Below are 20,121 nucleotides of genomic sequence, written 5' to 3'. Positions count from 1 at the left end.
CATGGGCTTTTCATTTGCCAAAGTCTGGTCTAACCATCTGTTTTGCTTGATGATGCAATCTTCCTGGATGCTGAATCTCTGTCTGCTATGTTGTCAATGGATAGCATGCAGTGAATTCAAGAGCAGACATATTTGGGGATCATCCTCATCAAACCAGTCCTGATGTTTCCTCCTGATGAAGTCAAGAACTTCACCAGCCATATAATATGCAGTGTCCCAAAAATGTTTCCAGCACGCCTCAACATCCACTGGGAGAATACTGTAACTGAGGGAAATACCTCCATGATTTTCTCTGGGAATTCAAACTGTTTGTCTCAGTTTTCCAGGCTTGAAATATTGATTTTTTTTCCCCACTAGCTTGAGTTGCTATGTTGCTTGAGAGCAGTACTAAAAGACATTTGACTTCTTATAAATCTATGGTCTGACCCGCATTTGAAGCCTCTCATGACATGAGAGAGTCTGACATTGGAGATCTCTTCACCAAACAATAATGTAACCAATCACGTCAGTGTTTTAAACAAGGATGCATCCAGGTCATCTTATGCTTGTTGGCCTATTGAAACACTGCTGGTGATAAGGTTATATTCAGTGCATTTGGAAAGTAGTAGCAAGCTGTGAGAGCCTGCATTACCAACTCCATCATGACCTATCACATTGCCCCATGATGTAGTCATGACCAGTCCTGCCATTAAAATCACCTAGAGATTACATGGGACCAACCTGATGATGCTATCAAGGGTTTGGCAGAAATCCTCCTTATCCTCATCTGGATGGATCACTATTGGTGCACATATGCTGATGACACAAGCATAATGACCTTTAGCAAGGCCAATATGGAGGAGCACAAGTTTGTCATCAACACCTTCCAGCAGTGACTAAAGTTTACAGACAACTGAAGAGAATATGGCAAACCTCACACCAGAACATCTGCATTCCTCCTCAGATATGCACATCCAGTTCCAGTCCCCACTCATCCGGTTTGTCACCCCAGTCCCAGTCTCCTTGCCTACTCAGTATAGTCCCCCTCTTCTCATTCCTCATCCTATCTGTCTGCCTCTCCCCTACACTTGCTTTCAGTCCCACTCTCCCTTCCTGGGGTCTTCATCCAATCTCAGTCTCCTAAACCTCACTTGCACACTGTCCCAGTTCTCCCCCATCCCAACTCCTTGTCAGAACTGTCTCTCCCAGTGCCCATTTCCCCCTGCCACTAGGAATCTGTGAGTCTCCCCCCACACCCCCTCATCAGATCTCCTATTCCTCCTCCCAGTCCCATCTTCCCCCCCCAACTCCTGTTTCCTTTACTGATTCCCAGAAACCCGCCCCCCTCAGCTCCTAGTCTCCTTGCCCAATAAGTTCCAGTCTTCCTTTCCCTCCCCTCCTCAGCTCACAGTCCCAGTCTGTCATTCTCCCCAGCTCCCAGTCTCCTTGCCAGCCAGCCACAGTCCCACCAGGATCCTTGTCTCAATCCACTCCTTTCCAAAGCCCTAGTCTGCCTTCTGTCCCCCCTGCTGCTTTCAATTCAGCTTTCTCCTCAATGCTACCCGAGTGACAGCAAGTTGAGGGTGGTCACAGAACACAGAAGACAAACTCCATGCTCTCATTTCCAATATCTGCCTTTTCCTGGCACACAGCAGCAATTATAGAGAAAGTCATTCTCAGCTCTGTAGCCCTGTGCTGGAGCATGCTCAGTCACTCTGCCAGGATGGCATGTACACTGTCCAGTCACACACAGGATATGGAAGTTGCCAGAGTATCTTCAATGCAGATGGATTCAGTGGAGATTTTAGTTGTTAAACTTTAAGAAGTCTCTACTGAGCATGTGCAAGCTGTGAGTTTACAAAGTTTTTCCAGTGGTATTGGTCCATTACTAGATGGAAATGGTAGAATTATCAACACCACAGACAAGGCAGAAGTGTTCAATAAATACAGTAACTGCTCACTTAACGTTGTAGTTTGTTCCTGAAAAATGCAACTTTAAGCGAAACGATTTTAAGTGAATCCAATTTCCCCACGAGAATTAATGTAAATGAGAGGCTTAGGTTCCAGGGAATTTTTTTTTCCCACCAGACAAAAGACTACACACACACTCTATAAGTTTTAAACTAACAATTTAATACTGGTACACAGTGATGATTGTGAAGCTTGGTTGAGGTGGAGTCAGAGGGTGGGATATTTCCCAGGGAATGCCTTAATCAATTAGCAATTGGCTGAGTCCTCAAGGGTTAACTCTCACACTCTACAAAGCAGCAGGAATGGAGGGAGTGGAGACAGCATCACAGACAGAGACACACAATGTGTGAGAGAGAGATGAGCATTTTCCCTTTAAGTACACTGCCTTGTTTATTAGATCAGCTTGCTGAGACCACAGCTGCTACCAGCAAGCTCCCTCCGTCCTGAGCCTTGCTGTGTGTCCCCCCTGCTCTATGGAAGATGGGGTAAGCAGGGTGCAGGAGCAGGGGAACACCTTGACATTAGCCCCTCTCCTCCTCCCCTCCGCCCCCCCGAACAGCAAGCAGGAGTCCTAGGGAGCAGCTCCAAGACAGAGGGCAGGAGCAGCACATGGCAGTGGGGGGAGGGCCAGCTGCAATTGCTAGCCTGCTGGGCACCTAGCTGCACAGGGAACCTAGGGGATCGGGAGCCTATGGGGGAGCTTATAGGGAGGCTGCTGGTCCACCTTGGTTCCAAGCCCCCACCAGCTAACTGCAACAGGCTGCTCTTCCTGCAAGCAGTGGACAAAGCAGGCGGCTGCCAAATGACATTAGCGGGGAGCATTGCACAGCTTTAAACAAGCATGTTCCCTAATTGATCAACAACGAAACAATGTTAACCAGGACAACTTCAAGTGAGGAGTTACTGACACATTAAAGGAATAAAAAAACTGGCCAATAGGTCTCAAGAGGTAATTGTAAACAGGGTGTCATTATCAAGCAGGTGTGCATCCAGTGGGTCCGGCAGGTTCTTGGCCCTACATTTTTTAACATTTGTAGGGAGTAGTAAATAATGAGTATGACAGGTTGGTGATTCAAAGTGATCTGCATCACTTGGTAAACTGAATACAAGCAAACAATGTGTGTTTGAATATGGCTAAATGTAACTATCTAGGGACAAAGAACATAGGCCATACTCAATGAGGGACTCTATCCCAGGAAGCAGTGACTGAAAAAGCTTTGGGGGTTGTGGTGGACGATAAGCTGAACATAAGCTCCCAGCCAGGGGTGACTAGTAGCAAAGGGTCTTCCCAGCATCAACTGTCTCTATCCCATATCATCATCCACATCCCATAGTTTTCATCCCTTTTTAAAAATCCCATGGACCCTCATAGGCTTCCTCACTGTCCATCTCATCTAACCAAAGCTTGCACAGCTCTGCACTACTGTCATGACCGCTGCAAGCACAGGATGCACAATCCTCCAGCATTGCAGACCCACAAAAACCAAATCACTGGGGAAAGGATGATTTTGTGGAGGCCAGACTGCTCTGGGACACAGCAATATTCAATTCATGGCTGCTGTTGGTGTACACAGAACAGCTGCAGATGGTAGAATGCTGATTCTAAAACCAAGAAACAAGCACTGACTGGTAGGATCACATTGTAATGCAGGCTTGCGATGATGAGCAGCGGCTGCAGAATTTTCTTATGTACAAGGCCGCATTCCTGGATCTGTGCATCAAACTTGCCACAACCCACCAACACAGGGAGACCAGAATGAGAGCTGCACTGACAATGGAAAAAAGTGAGCAATGATCACACTGTGGAAACTTGCAATGCTGGATTGCTACAGGTCAGTGGAAAATCATTTTGGAATTAGAAAATCCACTGTGAGGGCCATTTCCATGCAAATGTGCAGGGCCATTAATTGTCTTCTGCTATGCAGGACTGCAACTCTAGACAACATTCAGAACACAGAGGATGAATTTGCAGCAATGAAGTTCCTGAACTGCAGTGAAGTGATAGATAGCACTAGAACACCTTGGCACAGAGCACATACACAGAAAGGGCTACTTTTCTATACACATGCAAGGATTAGTGAATCACCAGGGATGCTTCACCACCATCAGTGCTGGCTGGCCGGGGAAGGTACACGTTGCTCACTCCTTTAAGAACATTGAACTGTTCAGAAAGCTACAAGCAGGGACTTTCTGTCCCGACCAGCAGTTTATCATTGGTGATGTTGAAATGCCAGTGGTGATGCTGGGCCCATAGACTACCCTCTTGTTCATGAAGCCTTACACTAGCCACCTTGAAAGATTCAACTACCAGCTCAGCAGGAGCAGAGTGACAATTGAATGTGCTTTTGGTAGACTGAAGGGACATTGGCATTGTTTACTCACAAAAGTGGACCTCAGTGAAAAGAAAAAAACAACACACAAAAAAAGCCACACCCTGCCAATGGTTATAGCTGCCTGCTGTATCTTCCTGCATATCTGTGAAGCAAAGATGGAAAAGATGCCATAGGGTGAAGGTGCAGAGGCTGTCTCCTGAATTTGAACAGCCCAGCACAAGGGCTATTAGTAGAGCTCAATGAGGAAATACATGGTTGAGGAAAGCCTTTGAACAAACTAACAGTGAGTCACAGTAATGCACTGTGGTATACTATGCTCTACCTGGCCCTGCTGTTTTGGGGCCTGTTTGGAATTGCATGGTACTTGGTGTACGTCAATGAATGTAATCCTGACAATGCATCTATTAATCATAAACATACAGCAAGAACCACAAAACTGCTTTTGTCACTGATGCTATGAGTCGTGTATCACTGTAAAACAAATGCATACTTTCAGTACCTCTAGGCATTCTGTACCATGTGAGAACTAATAAAGATGAATTATTTTCCAAACAATAGAATTTTACTGAGTAAGAAAACCACTACAAAAAAATTGTGTGCAAGTTGAAAGCAAATACAAATACATTATGGAACACAGCTCAAGAAGGGAAACAAAGTACATGCCAAGTTTAGCTACAAATACAGCAACTGCAGCTCTCACAAGACAGCATATGTAAAGCTGTCGTTGTCCTGAATGTCCCCTGGCATGGAGTGGGAAGGGAAGGAATGTGGAGGGGGGTGTAGGGAGGTGCTACAATGGAGTTCTCAATGGACTGCAAAGAGAGGCAAGCCTGTGATTATTGAACCTTGTGTTTGCTGCTGGAAAAGCCCCATTATGCCCTGATGAATCTCCCTCTCCTTTTCCTGACAGAACACCTGGCCCTTTCTCCACACAGTCTGCAAAATTCACCCTCCAAGCCCTCTGCTTATGGTCTGGATGCAGCACTGGCTTGCAGCATCTCACTGAACAGGTCATCCCAAGTCCTCTCCTTTCTCCTCCTCATCTGGCTTAGACGCACCACAGGTGCGGAAGGGCAATCCCTCAAGGCCACAATAGCAGCAGCTACAGGTAAAACGCAGAGGTACCATTGTCAGTAGAGTCACAACAGACAGCAAAAGTTAAGACAGAGAACGCTCTTCCCTCAGTCATATAAAATTTTAAACAAGAAATGCTTTTGACACTTCTGCTTTGGAGTGCTTGTCAGGAGTGAGAGAACTGAGGAGGCTGTTGCAGGAATATATGTGTATTGGGCATTTGCACTGGAAACTAACATCATTTTCCACAGGTAGTGGTGATGTTAGCTGGCATCTCACTCCTGAGTATGACAAAGGCACATAAGAGCACAGCTGTTGCTGGCGAACCAGAGTTGCCCAGGCTCATATTCAACTAGCCTGTTTATTACAATCGTGCCTGCCAAAGTTACCACTGAATGAGTGGCACCATAGGTGCCAGCTCCCTGGGTGCTCCACTCCGCCTCCTCCCCTGAACGCGCCTTCCCTGCTTCTCCCCCTAGCTCTCAGGCTTCCTGCTGCGAAACAGTCATTTTGCGGTGGAAAGCGCTAGGAGGGAGGGGGAACGCGGCGCACTCGGGGAAGAGGCGGAGCCGGGATTTGGGAAAGGGGTCCAGTGGTGGGGTGGGGGAGTCTTTGGGGAAGGGGTTGGAATGGGGGCAGGGTAGAGCTGGGGAGGGGGTGTCGAGCACTCACCGGCGCCAGAAAAAGTTGGCGCCTCTGAGTGGCGCAGGAAAATGTCCTATCACTGAGGAAGAAATAAGGCTGCCATCCCTATAAACCTTTGGGAGATTTCAGAGTACTTCCATGAAAGTTTAATCAAAATCTCTCAGGATTCAAGGATCATCCTTGTGTACATAAACTGCTCCACATGGCCAGCCTGGAAGCAATTCACTCAACTCTACAGGGGAACATGAAGCAGATAACAATTTTACCACTCGTTTCACCACTACCTCTTCTAACGTGAGTAAATAAATAAGTTGATAGCTGTGTCTTGTTAAGTTGGGAGCACCATCAGTACATTACTGTAATGGGAAATACATTTACACACTTACTCAAGGTTCCTTCTCCTGCATCAGGCACACTTGTGCTCAGCTACTACGACTGACTAGATACAGTAGTGGAGTTTCAAACAGATCCTGGTTTGTGGCATAGCTCGGCCCTCCCCAGTTGCATCTCCCCCATTTTCCTCTTCCTCAATGGTCATAGCAGGAGCCTGTGACTCAGGTTCCTCATACACATACATAGTGGAACTCAGGGTGGTGATGCAGTTATTGCATTGCTGTAACGGAGTGCTTCCATTTACGGGAGACAAATTTAAGTCTAGACACATGCACAACTAGGTTGATACAAGGCAGCTTGCATAGACCTAACTTTGTAGTGTAGACCAGGCCTTAGCAGCGAAGGAACATTCCTTTTCTCTAGAGAGGAGTCCCAACGCAATGCAAGATATTAAGGATAGCTCAGTGGTTTAAGCATTGGCCTGCTAAACCCAGGGTTGAGAGTTCAATCCTCAAGGGGACCATTTAGGAATCTGGGGCAAAAATTTGTCCGGGGATTGGTCTTGCATTGAGCAGGAGGTTGGACTAGATGACCTCCGGAGGTCCCTTTCAACCCTGAGATTCTATGATTAAGGACTTAGAGGAGCTTATCTGTTCCTCCCATCAAAAAAAGCCCCTAACAGCCTCTACCTGTAGTTTATACTCAATAGATACAAGACTATTGGTGTTCTTCAGTACAACTGCCCTTTTATTACAGAACATTGAACCTACTAACCACTTAATCTAATCAATACAGACAACAAACATCACTGCACTTGTCAAAGTCTGGTGGAAGTACCATTAACAATAAAGAAAATTAACTTTCACAGCTCATTACACTACCTAAGGAATCTGAAAACATTGAATTATACACTTTTAAAGCAGACAGGCATATCTAGTCCAAGAACAATTTGCTCTAACGTGAAATAATGAACACAAGGAACCCCAATTACTAAAAAGCAGATGAGAAGGTGATTGGATATAACAATGTCAAGTCTAAATGGCTCAGATAATTGAAAATGTAAGGTTCTTCTCTCATACAAGAAGTGCGCGCACAAAAAAATAAACTACAGAATGTGTATTAGTTCTAAGGCTAAAAAAATGTATATTGCACTCAGACCTTCTTCCTCAAGGTATATCTTGTACTTTTCAGCAAGGGAGGTTACCACCATGTACACTCACCTTATTGATCTGTTATTAGTTTACATAAATAAATACTAATAATGTAGGCTCAACTTTTGAAAAAAAGCTTAATAGAACTTTTTTCCAGTTTAAATTCAAGTATTTTGGGATTTGAACATTCTCACATTGTTTGTGATTCAAGCTTTGCAGCTTTGTACAGTTAAAAGCATGAAACTGAACAGATATTTAAAGCATCCAGTCTAATTTTGCCATCTAGGTTGCTGGGTGAGTAAATTCACTTCTTACTTGACAATTTTGTTTTTCCATGAGAATTAGTATGCACCAATCCAACCAGATCTATCAAAGTTTTTATATCTCACACATCACTGGAATATCTGAAATGGGCTGAAGCACCTTCAACATAGTGACTTAATTTTTCCAAGTTGCTTGACTTCACATTTGGAAAGGTATCTCTGATACTATGAACAACCTGGGTAAGCAATGCAGTGTTGTCTTCCCTGGTCTGCAGACAATCAGTTCTCTTGTGACTGCTCCAGCTGGTAGTTTTTCCAAACAGCAGCACTGCAGACTAAACAAGCCTGGTCAGGTTCCTGCTGCTACTCCAAACCTGTGGGCAGCAGTGAAACTGTCAATCAGGTCAGTTTCATGTTGTTTCTTCAAAAGGTGCCTTAGTGACAGACTAACTCAGAAAAAGGCACTCATTCTAGAATAAGTATGTCCACATAGGGAGTTACACCAGTACTAATACAGCATTACTATTATGCCTGTATATTTCCCTGTTTTAACAAGGCAACAGTTATAACAGTGGCAGCAATAGCATAGATTTGCTGTTAGCGTTTTTAACATGTGTCCTCTAACTCAGATTTGAGCATGTCTAGATGAGAGTCAGTGGCAGCATGGCTTAATGCTAAAGCATTGCGCTAGGAGTCCAGAGACCTCCCTCTAATCTCACCTACCACTAACCTTCTGCAGTACTTTGGGCAAGTCACTTCCCCTTTCTGTGCCTGTTTTACAATTTAAATAGACAAATATAGGAGGCAAAACTTTTTAGAGTAGGGACTGCCTTGCTATGTTTCTACAGTGTAGTTCTAATCTTAGTCAAGGCCTCTAGATGCTATTGTAATACAAATAGTAATAAGTCATTAAAATGTCAGCAGCTGCAGAGGCTCCACTTATAATAGTACCCCTCCCCATCAATATTATTGGTGAACCTCCACTGCTGCTCATGCAAGGGCAGGGAGAATTAAGAGTGTTCAGTGTATACAAGAACAATGAGGAGTACTTGCAGCACCTTACAGACTAACAACTGTATTTGAGCAAAGCTTCTGTGGGCTAAAACCCACTTCATGAGATGTATGAAGTGGAAAATACAGCAGGCAGGTATATATATATACACAGCATATGAAAAGATGGGAGTTGCCTTACCAAGTTGGGGGTCAGTGATAACAAGACAATTCAATTAAAGAGGAAGTGGGCTATTCTCAAGAGTAGAATACCCACACTAAATGTAAACCAAGCCTCAGTTAACACGCTTAAGAAAACTTTTACTGGCATAACAACATTGATTTTAGTTACACTTATGCAAACTAATAATGTACCTGCACTTATATTGGTTTAGGTTAGCTCAATAACTAACTCAGTTTAAGCATGATTTATACCTATTTAATTACATTGGTCCAAGTCTCTCTCCCTCGTGTCCCCCCCCCTTTTTTTTTTTTAAATATAGACAATCCATTAAAGTTTCTTAAGATTTTCAATTAAAGTTTATGTTACCAATTAAGTGACCATAATCAGGCTTTAAAGTTAGTTGTCCACTAACATAAGCAATTGAAATTTTCACCTCTTAGTACTATTAAGTATCTGGCTGGCTGCACAAGTTTTTTGTTTTTTTTGAAGGGGTGTGGGTTTTGTTTTGTTTTTTTAACCACACTTTTTATGAAGGCAAAGTTACAATAAAATATTAACTTACTACATCATAGGTTACTTATTCAGGATCAGGTTAATATTCAAAGAACCTGGCTAACGATTCTGGGAGCCCTCTTCCTGTGAGTACATTAAAAAGGGTGACCAAATTTCTAAATACGTATTCTCTTTCTGGCCTTTGTCTTGTGTATATACTTGGTGTGAAAATGCAAAACAGTTATTTAGATTTATTTCACTCTATTTAGCTAGTTTTTTTTATTTTTTCCTAAAGTTCTAAATTGCATAAAATACAGCAACAGGGAAACCCATGAGGAAGTCTCAGAAATTGTGGATTTTACCATACCTGAAACTGAGCAAGGAATGAGATAACGAGTAAAATAATGCAGTTACATTAATAGCTACAATTCCCTCAACAACTTCCTTTTGAATATGGCAAGAACAAGACAGTTCTTTAAACAGTACTTCAACATGAAGTAAAACCACGTAAAGTTGAAATCACAAACAAAGCAGCTGTTTAAAAGCAGAAAGTGCTTTATACATTTTAATCTAACAGCGACAGCAATGTAACTTAGTATTTAGTAAATTATTTTACAGTACTAGCTTATCAATATGAGCAGGACTGCAGAGTTTATTTCAACTAAGTTCATACCCAGATCCCAGAGGAATGAATATCTATTACTCTGCCCTAAAATTACAGGAAATATGTGAAAGCCTAAGGAGGTTTCACAGAATAAAGAGAAGCAGCAGCCTCATAAATAGACCAAATCTAGGACCAAGTATAGTCCCAACTGCAGATAACTGCATACTGCAATAGTCCCATTAGCTCATTCCATAGCCAAGACATTGTCTAGACGGCTGGGGAGTATGTGGGTGGGGAAAGTTTTTCAAATGAGTTAGTTCAGCTGAGACAATTCAACTCGATTGGGGTTATCTGGGGTTGTCAATTGAGTTAAAAAATTGTTGAAACAGCCCACCCAGTTTACCTCAGAATAACCTTGGATAGATCCCACACACATCTTAACAGCCTGACGAAAACTGCAGCTAAGGTGAGATCACATAACCTTCTAAGCAAATAGGCCTTCACTTCATGAGTAAATGTTCAAGCTCTGCAATCATCCGATTTAGCCCTATTAATTCTATGCTCCAATCTGGCTTCATTTGTCTCATAACAAGTTGGCTGACTCTAACTCAACCATGAGCATCGTAACTGGGACATTTTGACCCACACCAATACCATGGCACCATGTGTTATGCAACATCACTCATCCACTGTGAGGATGCTACAGCCAGAATGTTTGAGAAGATCAGAGCAAACCCAAGTATGCCACTATACACAAACCTCTCTGACCATCCAAGAGCACGCTTATCATCGAGGCACCCATCGTGGACCCACTTTCAATGGCCAGATTTCTCTGTGATGCTGACATGGCATGAAGAATGGTCTGCAGCTGACGTCAAAAATCAGTATCTTATAACTGACCTGACCATGCATGTAGCCAGCTTTGATTTGCCACACCACTCTTCTGAAACAATTTCAAACAAGCCAGGATCAACATGCAGCCAGCCGTTACCCATGAGACCAATGAAAGGATCCCACATGTGACTGTGACCAACAACAGACAATGTCTCACTTCACTGCAACTACATTCAGACCAGATTCGGTGGTGATCTCAGGGCTCTGCACATCACTGATGAGGCTGCTGCACATGGGTTTGGCAAGCCTCACATTCGACAAGAAGAACTGAGTTAAAAGTAGTTCAACTAAGCTAATTCAACTGAAAGAAGCACCTTTCCTCCTAATGCAGAGGACACCCAAGAGTTAGGATTCAGAACATCAATATATACAAAGTTAACTGCCTTCGTGCAAGGCATGGTATTCATTTGCATACACCCACTTATAGAGAATAAAGCAGTTTGCAGGTCTAAGAACTGCCTTCTGGCTGACAGAAATTGCACAGGGATAAACACAAAGCAGTGTTCACAACTCAAATCACTGAAAGACAATTTGCTTCAAAATTTTCAAATTTTGGCCATTAAAAAATAAAAAAAACCCGGAGGTTTGCAAAACGGTACAGCAGCGACCACTCTACTGAGTCACATGAGAGCCACTTCCAGGTTTATACCCCACCCGTGCCTTCCTATTGGCTGCTTCCCTGTCCAACAGGATACAACCCACTGCCAGTTAGAAGCTCTGCTTTGCTATGGCTAATGGGGCTCTGTTCCCAACAGTGCACATAACACATGGCTTTTGCTTATTGGGAGAGGTGTATTTGGTCCAGCTGTGAATGTGCCCCAGTAGCTGTTCATTTAAAAGGCCACCAGAACAGCAACTGGGGAGCAGCAGGGCTCTAAGTAAAATTGCCCAAATTTTGCCACAAGACAGTAATTTGTAGCTCCAAATGTCAGCTGTTGCTGATTCAATATCTTTTGTTACCAAAAGGCCTTTGAAGAGTAGCCCAAATCGGCAAAACAATCACTAAGGTTAGCAACACTGACAGATTAAATTTTAGGAAGGGGTCACAAAGCCTAAACTAACACTAATGTGCATTGCTATCCTGGGTGCTAGCCTAGTTTCTTCGTAATGCAAGCACTTCAGATAATGAACTTAGCCAGGATACAAACACCACAACATGAAGGAATGTCTACACTAGGAACGCTACCGTGTTCCCTGCCAAGACACTGTAGCGTAGACACTACAGCAACAGAAGGGCTTCTTTCATTATTGTAGTAATTACATTTCTCCGAAAAGCAGTTATCCTACATCAGAAATAGGCAAGCTGTGATACACAAGCTGATTTTCAGTGGCATTCAGACTGTCCGGATTCTGGCCACTGGTCCAGGGGCTTTGCATTTTAAATTTAATTTTAAATGAAGCTTCTTAAACATTTCAAAAACCTTATTTACTTTACATACAATAGCTTAGTTATACATTATAGACATAGAAGGAGACCTTCTAAAAACCTTAAAATGTATTCCTGTCATGTGAAGTCTTAAATCAGAGTGAATAAATGAAGACTCGGCATAGCACTTCTGAAAGGTTGCCAACCCCTCTCCTAGATGCTTGGAAGAACTTTTACGTTGACCGAGCAGTGTCTACATTGAGGTTTAAGTCATCTTAATTACACTGCATAGAAAGTGATTTTTTTCACAGCCCCAAGCAACATAGTTAAGCTTACCTATCTTTGTAGTGTCGATAAGCCCTCAGGATTCTCCACTTCAAATGCCAAGGCTGTGGCAAGGGGCAGCTTCTTCCTCTCGGCATGGTAACTTGAAAAGTCTAGTACACCTCTTACTTATACTCCTACTTAGAACAATAATTTTAAGTTCTTTCCACAGCACTTGATTCAGAGTGCTGCAAACTTGATGTTATGAGGTGATCTACAGTCTTTTTGCTGTTTGTATCAGAGCAGCTGAAATAATTTTACATTATAACCTAATTACTCCACCACTCAACACAACTCCTATAGCACATGAATTGCTTCATAAAGATTAACTCCCAACAACCCCCCTTCAGCAACCCTACCATGATTACAATCCTGCAATAACATTTTCAGCAATTTGGATTCTGGTAGTCCATGAGGTTGTAACTTCAGATATTTACGGTTCATCCCATGAGATTTTAATAAATGCCTTTACTTTCCTATGAATTCAGGTTTTTATTTGTACTCTCTATACCAGATACTCATAGGCCCTGCCTACAGTGGGTGTGACACACTGACCTAGATTCCATGCTTTACAGCAGCTGCACTGCCAGAAAATGATCAGCTCAGAAAAAGAAAGACAGCAGAGAGAAAGAAGGGACCTAGAAGCAGAGTATATTCTACTTGCCTCTGTAAACATACCTTAGTAAAATACTATTCTGGAAGAAACCTTTAAAGCATCAAAAAGCATTTGCATTAGTATGAATTAAGATAGTTTTTACACATATTAGCTTTCCAGCCAGGAAAAATGTAAAAACAGTTTTCAAATGTACATTATACAAATCTGTTTCCTGAATTTTAAGTGTTTAAAAAGTTATGGTTGTAGGAAGAGTTGCAAATTAAAAACACAAAGTTAAAACAAAATCTGGAACAAAGAAAGCTACTTTCTCAGAAAATAATATTTAAAAAGGTGCCTTGGATACAAAGAAAAAAAGCAAAGACATGAATATGCGCAGCATAAATGTCACACAGAAGGCAGCAAGATAGTATCCCTGTTCCCTTAATGTCTTATAAAGATAAAAGTTCTTCAATTCGGCTTTAATAAGCAGCTCTGTTCTCTCGAGTCTACAATTTCAAACCCTAATATATGCATTACTGATCCAAAAAAATGCTGGTTGTTAGGCCAACAATGAACTATTGCCCTATTTGTTCAATATCACAACAACATTTATTCAAATATCGTAGGAAGACATAAGACCTACTGAGCTCTCTTCTAGTGCTCTACATTAAAATATTACGGATTCTTAGCAGCATTAGTTCTCAAACATTTCAAGGCAGGCTCTTGATGAACTCTGTGAACTGCTAACAAGATTACCTTGTATTTCACTGAACTGCAGCTTCAAATACAATGACTCCAAAATTAAGTTTAAAAATAAAATCTGTGAACCAGCTCTGTCTCTTTGGGGATAGGGAAAATGAATATACTAGCCACTCAAAGTAATTGGTGTGAAAGTGCAGAGGAAATGTTGCAAACCATCACCATAGTCTAAGCACAGAAAGATCAAAGATCTTATTACACCAAAACAGCACAATAAAGCATAGGTGTGTTTTCTAGTGCCTTCAGCCATTCAACAAGTACATAATTATGGAGTTGCACAACTTATATGGTTTAAAAATCGTATTTCATTTTATAAGTATAAATTTAAATATATTTATCCTACCACCATATCCTATTTGTTAACTAATCTTATGGATATATTAATCAATTGAGCAAACAGGAGGTAATATTTGGTCCAAGACTAAGAAAAAACTCTAGTAGCAAACAGAATTAGCTCAGTAGAACAAATCCAAGATGGGAAAATGCCATCCCCCTCAACAATGGTTTACTATAGACCAGGGGGTCTCAACCAGGGGTATGTGTACCCCGCAGAGGTCTTCCAGGTGGTACATCCACTCATCTAGAGATATTTGCCTAGTTTTAGAATAGGCTACATAAAAAACTTAAAAGTGAAGTCAGTACAAACTAAAATTTCATACAATGAAATGTTTATACGGCTCTATATATACACACTATACACTGAAGTGTAAATACCATATTTATATTCCAATTGATTTATTTTATAATTATATGGCAAAAGAGAAAATAAGCAAATTTTCAGTAATAGTGTGCAGTGACACTTCCATATTTTTATGTCTGATTTTGTATATAAGTAGTGTTTAAGTGAGGTGAAACTTGGGCTATGCAAGACAAACCAGGCTCGTGAAAGGGGTACAGTGGTCTGGAAAGGTTGAGAGCCACTGCCATAGACATTATATCCAAGTACATTGCTACTGGGGGAGAGTGTGTAACCTTCTTTATAGCATCTTCAAAGTAATTACTACAGCTAATCCCTTTGCTCTGAAACCCTGTGAAGTCAGCCCAAGAGTAGTGTAAACTTTTGTTTCCTCCAACAAACTTAAAACACACTCTATTTATAGAATTTAAAGCCAGAAGGGATCATCAGATCAGCTAGTCTGGCCTCCTGTATATGTTACCAGTGACAGAAAATATTTGCCAAGAAAACTAACTAGTGATTGAGGATTTTGTACTTAGCCCATGATAAAGATAAATTACTTTGTATTTTAAAACTGGCTTTAACATCTGAGAGATTCAGATTTTATATGCAATAATTTTTAAATCAGTATTTAGTACATAATGCAGCACATGGATTATAAACCTATTATTCAAACACACCATCCTCCATTGCCACAGAAAAACCATAATGGCTTCTAACTGTATTAAAAGAATCTCTCACTCTTAGACTGCCAATTCAATTTGGAACATAGGTGACAGCTAATGGACATTATATTGTATGTATTGCTGCCCATAGATGCAAGCAGGTAACAAATGGAGATACATTGGTCAGCCACTACAATGCACTTTCTATATTTCAACCCAAACATTGAAAAGTCAGGAGAGAAGGGGGTGGAAAAATCATTCATTGTCTCCTAGATTTTTCTGTGTTCCCAGCGTTTCAATTTAATTTAAAAATATTCAAAAGTTTCTAGCCCTTATGGTTGCAAAGACACTTCACAATGTGTTAAACTGATGCATGATTGCCTCAGCCTGCAAGAAGACAGACTGAAACAACATCATCAAGTGTGAACTTCCCTATTCATCTTAATGAGGTGTAAACTTTGTAGCCTAATTATGGCCACTTAAATGCCAAGACATTGTTTACCATATCACAGTTGATTATCCTACCAGAAAACTATTAACTATATAACTGCTGATAAATTTCCCAGAAATCACACAGCCAAAGCGCTTACCCACTATGGCTGGCTATACAAGTTTTTCCCAATCATTAAAATTCCTCTGAAAGGTAATTCCACAAGAACAGTTTAAGTTTTGAATATGGAAGATACCTGAATTTCTTTCTGATCATTTAAGGTGCCTGCTATGATCTGTAAATGAGTAAGTAACGCACACTTCTACCCTATCTGTTAAGGCAGTGGTTCTCAACCACTAGTATGCATAACCCTGGAGGGTACACAGAGGTCTTCAAAGGGGTACATCAACTCATCTAGATATTTGCCTAGTTTTACAACAGGCGACGTAAAAAGCACTAGCGAAAGCAGTACAAACTAAACCTTCATACAGACAATGACTTGTTTATACTGCTCTATATACTATACACCAAAATGTAAATAAAATATTTATTTCACTTGATTTATTTTATAATTATATGGTAAAAATGATAAAAGCAATTTTTCAGTAATAGTGTGATACTTTTGTATTTTTGTCTGATTTTGTAAGCAAATAGTTTAAGTGATGTGGAACTTCGGGGTACACAAGACAAATCAAACTCCTAAAAGGGGTACAGTAATCTGGAAAGTTTGAGAACTACTGTGGTAAAGGATGAGACCCCGGTGTGGGCTGCAGGCTATAATATGTTTCCATTACATCTGATCCAACAGCAGTTCAGTTCAAAACAAAACAAGAGAATTGTATAGCTGGAAGGGACTTTGATGGGTCACTTAGTCCAGCATCCCCCATGCAGACGCAGGACCAAATATACCTACAGGTTAGACAAACACCTGTCAGAGATGGTTTAGGACCTAAACCATCCCTGACAGGTGTTTTGTCTAACCAGTTTTTAAAAACCTCTAATGACAGGGATTCCACAACCTCTCTTAGAAGCCAATTCCAATACTTAACTATCCTTAAAAGTATGAACATTTTTCCTAATATCTAGCCTAAATATCCCTTGCTGCAACTTAAGCAACTTACTTCTTACCCTACCTTCAGTGGACCCGATCAATCAATCACCATCATTTTTATAATAGCCCTTAACCTATTAGATCCATCCCCCTCAGTCTTCTTTTCTCAAGACTTAACATGTCCAGGTTTGTTTTTAAATCTTTCCTCATATGTCAGGTTTTCTAAACATTTTAATCATTTTTGTTGCTCTTCTCTGGACTTTCTCCAATTTGGACATATCTTCCGTAAAGCAAGGTGTCCCAAACCAGACAATATCTAGCTAAACCCTCATCAGTGCTGAGTACAGCAGGACAACTACCTCCTGCAGCTTACATATGACATTCCAATTAAGATACACAGTGGCAGGACACAAACTTTTAAAACAGGTAACTGGGAACATAAAGCTACAAAAAGTAGAAGGGAATCTCAGAAGCTAAAGTAGAACCTCTAACATTTAACACTTAAAAAAACAGGCTGAATTTCAAATTGTCAGAGCTTCTTTAATGAGGTTTTGATCCTCATTTTGAGAAATGGGTTGCTAACTGAATTTTATGAGGTCTGGATTTTACACTGAGGTAATATCCATATGTATAACATATTTGTTCATTACAAGAGATATAAAATACCAGAGAAAAAACACAAAGTGTTAAAATTGGGCAAAAAATGGTTAAAACTAAAAGCATATCTATAATCCAGTTTACTTTTCACAGTTTATGTTGTGCTTCCATCTCCATGTAACACTTTCATCTTGAAGAATGCAAGGTCTCCAGTTTAGGGGCTACCAAACTTTTTGGCAGGCTAGATCACAGTTTAACTAACAGACTGTCCACAAGACACTCATACTCAAGCATAGAGATAGCCCACCTCCCCTCCTATTGGTAATCACATACTACCACTGAGACAGAAAAGTATATTTCCAGTTATTTTTAAAACACAATTTATCAGCTAGAAACAAGAGGAGGACAGCACAATATGACCAGACAACTAGTCCTCTGCAGACCACTCCCAGCTCAGGATCAGTTTGGAAACTACCCAGCTAATCATTTTCACTTTCTCATTCAGCAGCACAGAGCTGCAATGTTTGCAGCACAAACATTGCAGGGCAAAATTTTCTAAATATAAACAAGGACATTTCCATTAACACTGGGATTATATTAGAAGCTAAAAGTCTAAATATTGCTCCAAGACGGTGCCAATTCCAGTATAATAGTATTACCCACATTTCCACTAAGTAAGAGCTTTTGGTGAACTAGTGAGATATTAAAAGTACACCACAGATCTGTCTGCAGCTACCAAAAGCAAAACAACCCCCCCCCGCCCCAAAAGACACACTAACACGAACATCTCATTTCACAGAGGAAAATCCTGCTGTAAACCAGCTCATTTACTATTCGCTGCATCAATAAATCCTCCAGCATGTAACAACTGTTCACAAGCCCACTGACACACACACACACACCCAAAGACCCGGGGCTTGCACAGGCCCACTGAGAGAAATTTGGGGCCTTGGCACATCATGTTCACCCACATGCCCACCCAGTTCGCTTTATTTTCACAAGACATTAACAGACATATGGGGGGGAGGCTCCCTGGGGGCGGGAGCCCCCGCAACTGTCTCCCCCCACCCCCAAGCTCGCCAATCCCTCCCCCAACAGCCCCCGCCCTGCTCTCCCAGCCTTACCCCCCCACACACACACACTCCACCCGGGGCAGATCTGGGGACTCTCAGTCAGCTCGCTCGGGGTCTGGACGCGCCTCCCCAGGCCCAGCGGAAGAGCGGGCGGTGGGAAGGGGGCGCTCGGAGCAGCCGGCTCAGCTAACGGTACTAAAATAACAGCAGCGAGGCACCCCCGAGACAAAGCGGGGAGGGGACGGGGGCTGAGGGAGCAGGCGCTTCCCCGCTGCCCTCATGAGCGGACTCCCCCACCCCGGGGGCGGGTAGCGCCTGAGGGGGCCCCAGCCCCGAAGGGCGCAGGCTGGAGGCCCCGGCCGCACCGGGGGCGGCGGAAGGGACGGGTGCCGGGCAGGGAGGGAAGGGGGGTCGGGGGGAGCGGGGCCGGGCCGGGTCCCGTGAGGGGGAGGCAGGACGGGGTGGAGTGAAGCTTTGGCGGTGGAGCCCGAGCCCCAGGCCCGGCCGCTGAGGAGAATCCCCGTCCCCCGGGCGGGGCCCTACCTGAGCCTGCGGCCGGTCTCCCGTCCCTGCACCGCCTCCTCGGCGGCCACCCCGCAGCTCCCAGGCAGCACAGCGCGGCGCGGCCCGGGGGCGAGGGAGTACAGCGGAAAGGGGGCCGAGGCTGGTTATTGGCAATATCCCACCGCCAGCACCTGCCGCCCGCCCCCTTCCCTCCCTCATTGGCCCCGGCCGCCCCTACCTCCGCGCCCAGTGGTGGACTCGCTCGTGACTGACAGCGGCGTCCACTACTCCCTGGCCTCTCTTCCGAACAACAAGCCAACGGCGCTTCCTCAGTGGTAGAGGCCGTTCCCATACGGCCCGCCCACCCCTCGAGCCGAATCAGGCAGGCCCATTGCCTGCGCTCACGCCACTCAGCGTTCTTCTGCCAACCCGCTGGAAGAACGAGACGGTCCCGCCCCTGCGACGTTGCTATTGGGTGAGATAAGGTGAAACGCACGGGGAGGGGCTGGTTGAGGTGCCAGTCAGCCCGCCCCCGTCCCCGCTGTCAGGCTCAGTTGCGGGGAAGTGAGTACGTGAGGAGCGGCACAGCTCCAAGCAGGGGGGTTGCAGGGCTCTGTGCACCAATAGGGCAGGGGCCCAAGGGCTGTTCCCCAGGGAGAGGAGGGACTGAGACAGGGCTGCACCTTCCTTCTCCTCTCACCCTACCACAAACCCGTCGTGCAAGATATGAACGTGCTGCTCTCTAAGGGCCTGTTCTGAACGATATTAACATCGGGCAAAGGGTACAGCGGAGACCCAGGCTGCACCCTGGGCACACACATCTGCATGCAATTCTGCTGCAGCGCTATGTACAGTGCCCTTGTAAAGCAGCCACCACCCCTTCACCTGCACCTCATTCTATACCAACCCGGCCTACACTAAAAATGCTGTTGAGAAGTAAGTGCAGGTCCCAAGTGCAAGTTTCCACAAGCATTACAAATACTTCCTTCTTGCAACTGTGCTCTTCTGCTACATTAGTGTGGCAGGAAAAGAACGTAACTTTTAATTAAGATTTTAAAAAGCTACACTACACATTTAAGATTTTATAGAGATCTTTCCCAATCCCCTCTATTTGTATTTAAGGGAAGAATACACAGTAGTGCTTAACTATTCTTTCTGGCAAGGGTTG

At 43.2% G+C, this 20,121-nt stretch overlaps 1 protein-coding gene across 8 annotated transcripts in view; it reads right to left on the bottom strand.

The window, feature by feature from the left end:
• Nucleotides 1–19,104, bottom strand: part of KDM4B (lysine demethylase 4B) — a 157,257-nt gene extending 138,153 nt beyond the window's left edge. For all 8 annotated transcript variants that reach the window (XM_050934416.1, XM_050934417.1, XM_050934418.1 and 5 more), the window contains exon 1: nt 18,993–19,104. The gene's annotated coding sequence lies outside the window, so the exon portion shown is untranslated. The remainder of the gene's footprint in view (nt 1–18,992) is intronic.
• Between the last annotated feature and the right edge of the window lie 1,017 nt (nt 19,105–20,121).

This window comes from Gopherus flavomarginatus, chromosome 24 (assembly GCF_025201925.1).
Source record: "Gopherus flavomarginatus isolate rGopFla2 chromosome 24, rGopFla2.mat.asm, whole genome shotgun sequence".
NCBI classification, from domain to species: domain Eukaryota; kingdom Metazoa; phylum Chordata; order Testudines; family Testudinidae; genus Gopherus; species Gopherus flavomarginatus.
The sequence above is the reverse complement of the archived record's forward strand: the minus strand, read 5'-3'. Positions and strand labels throughout refer to the sequence as shown.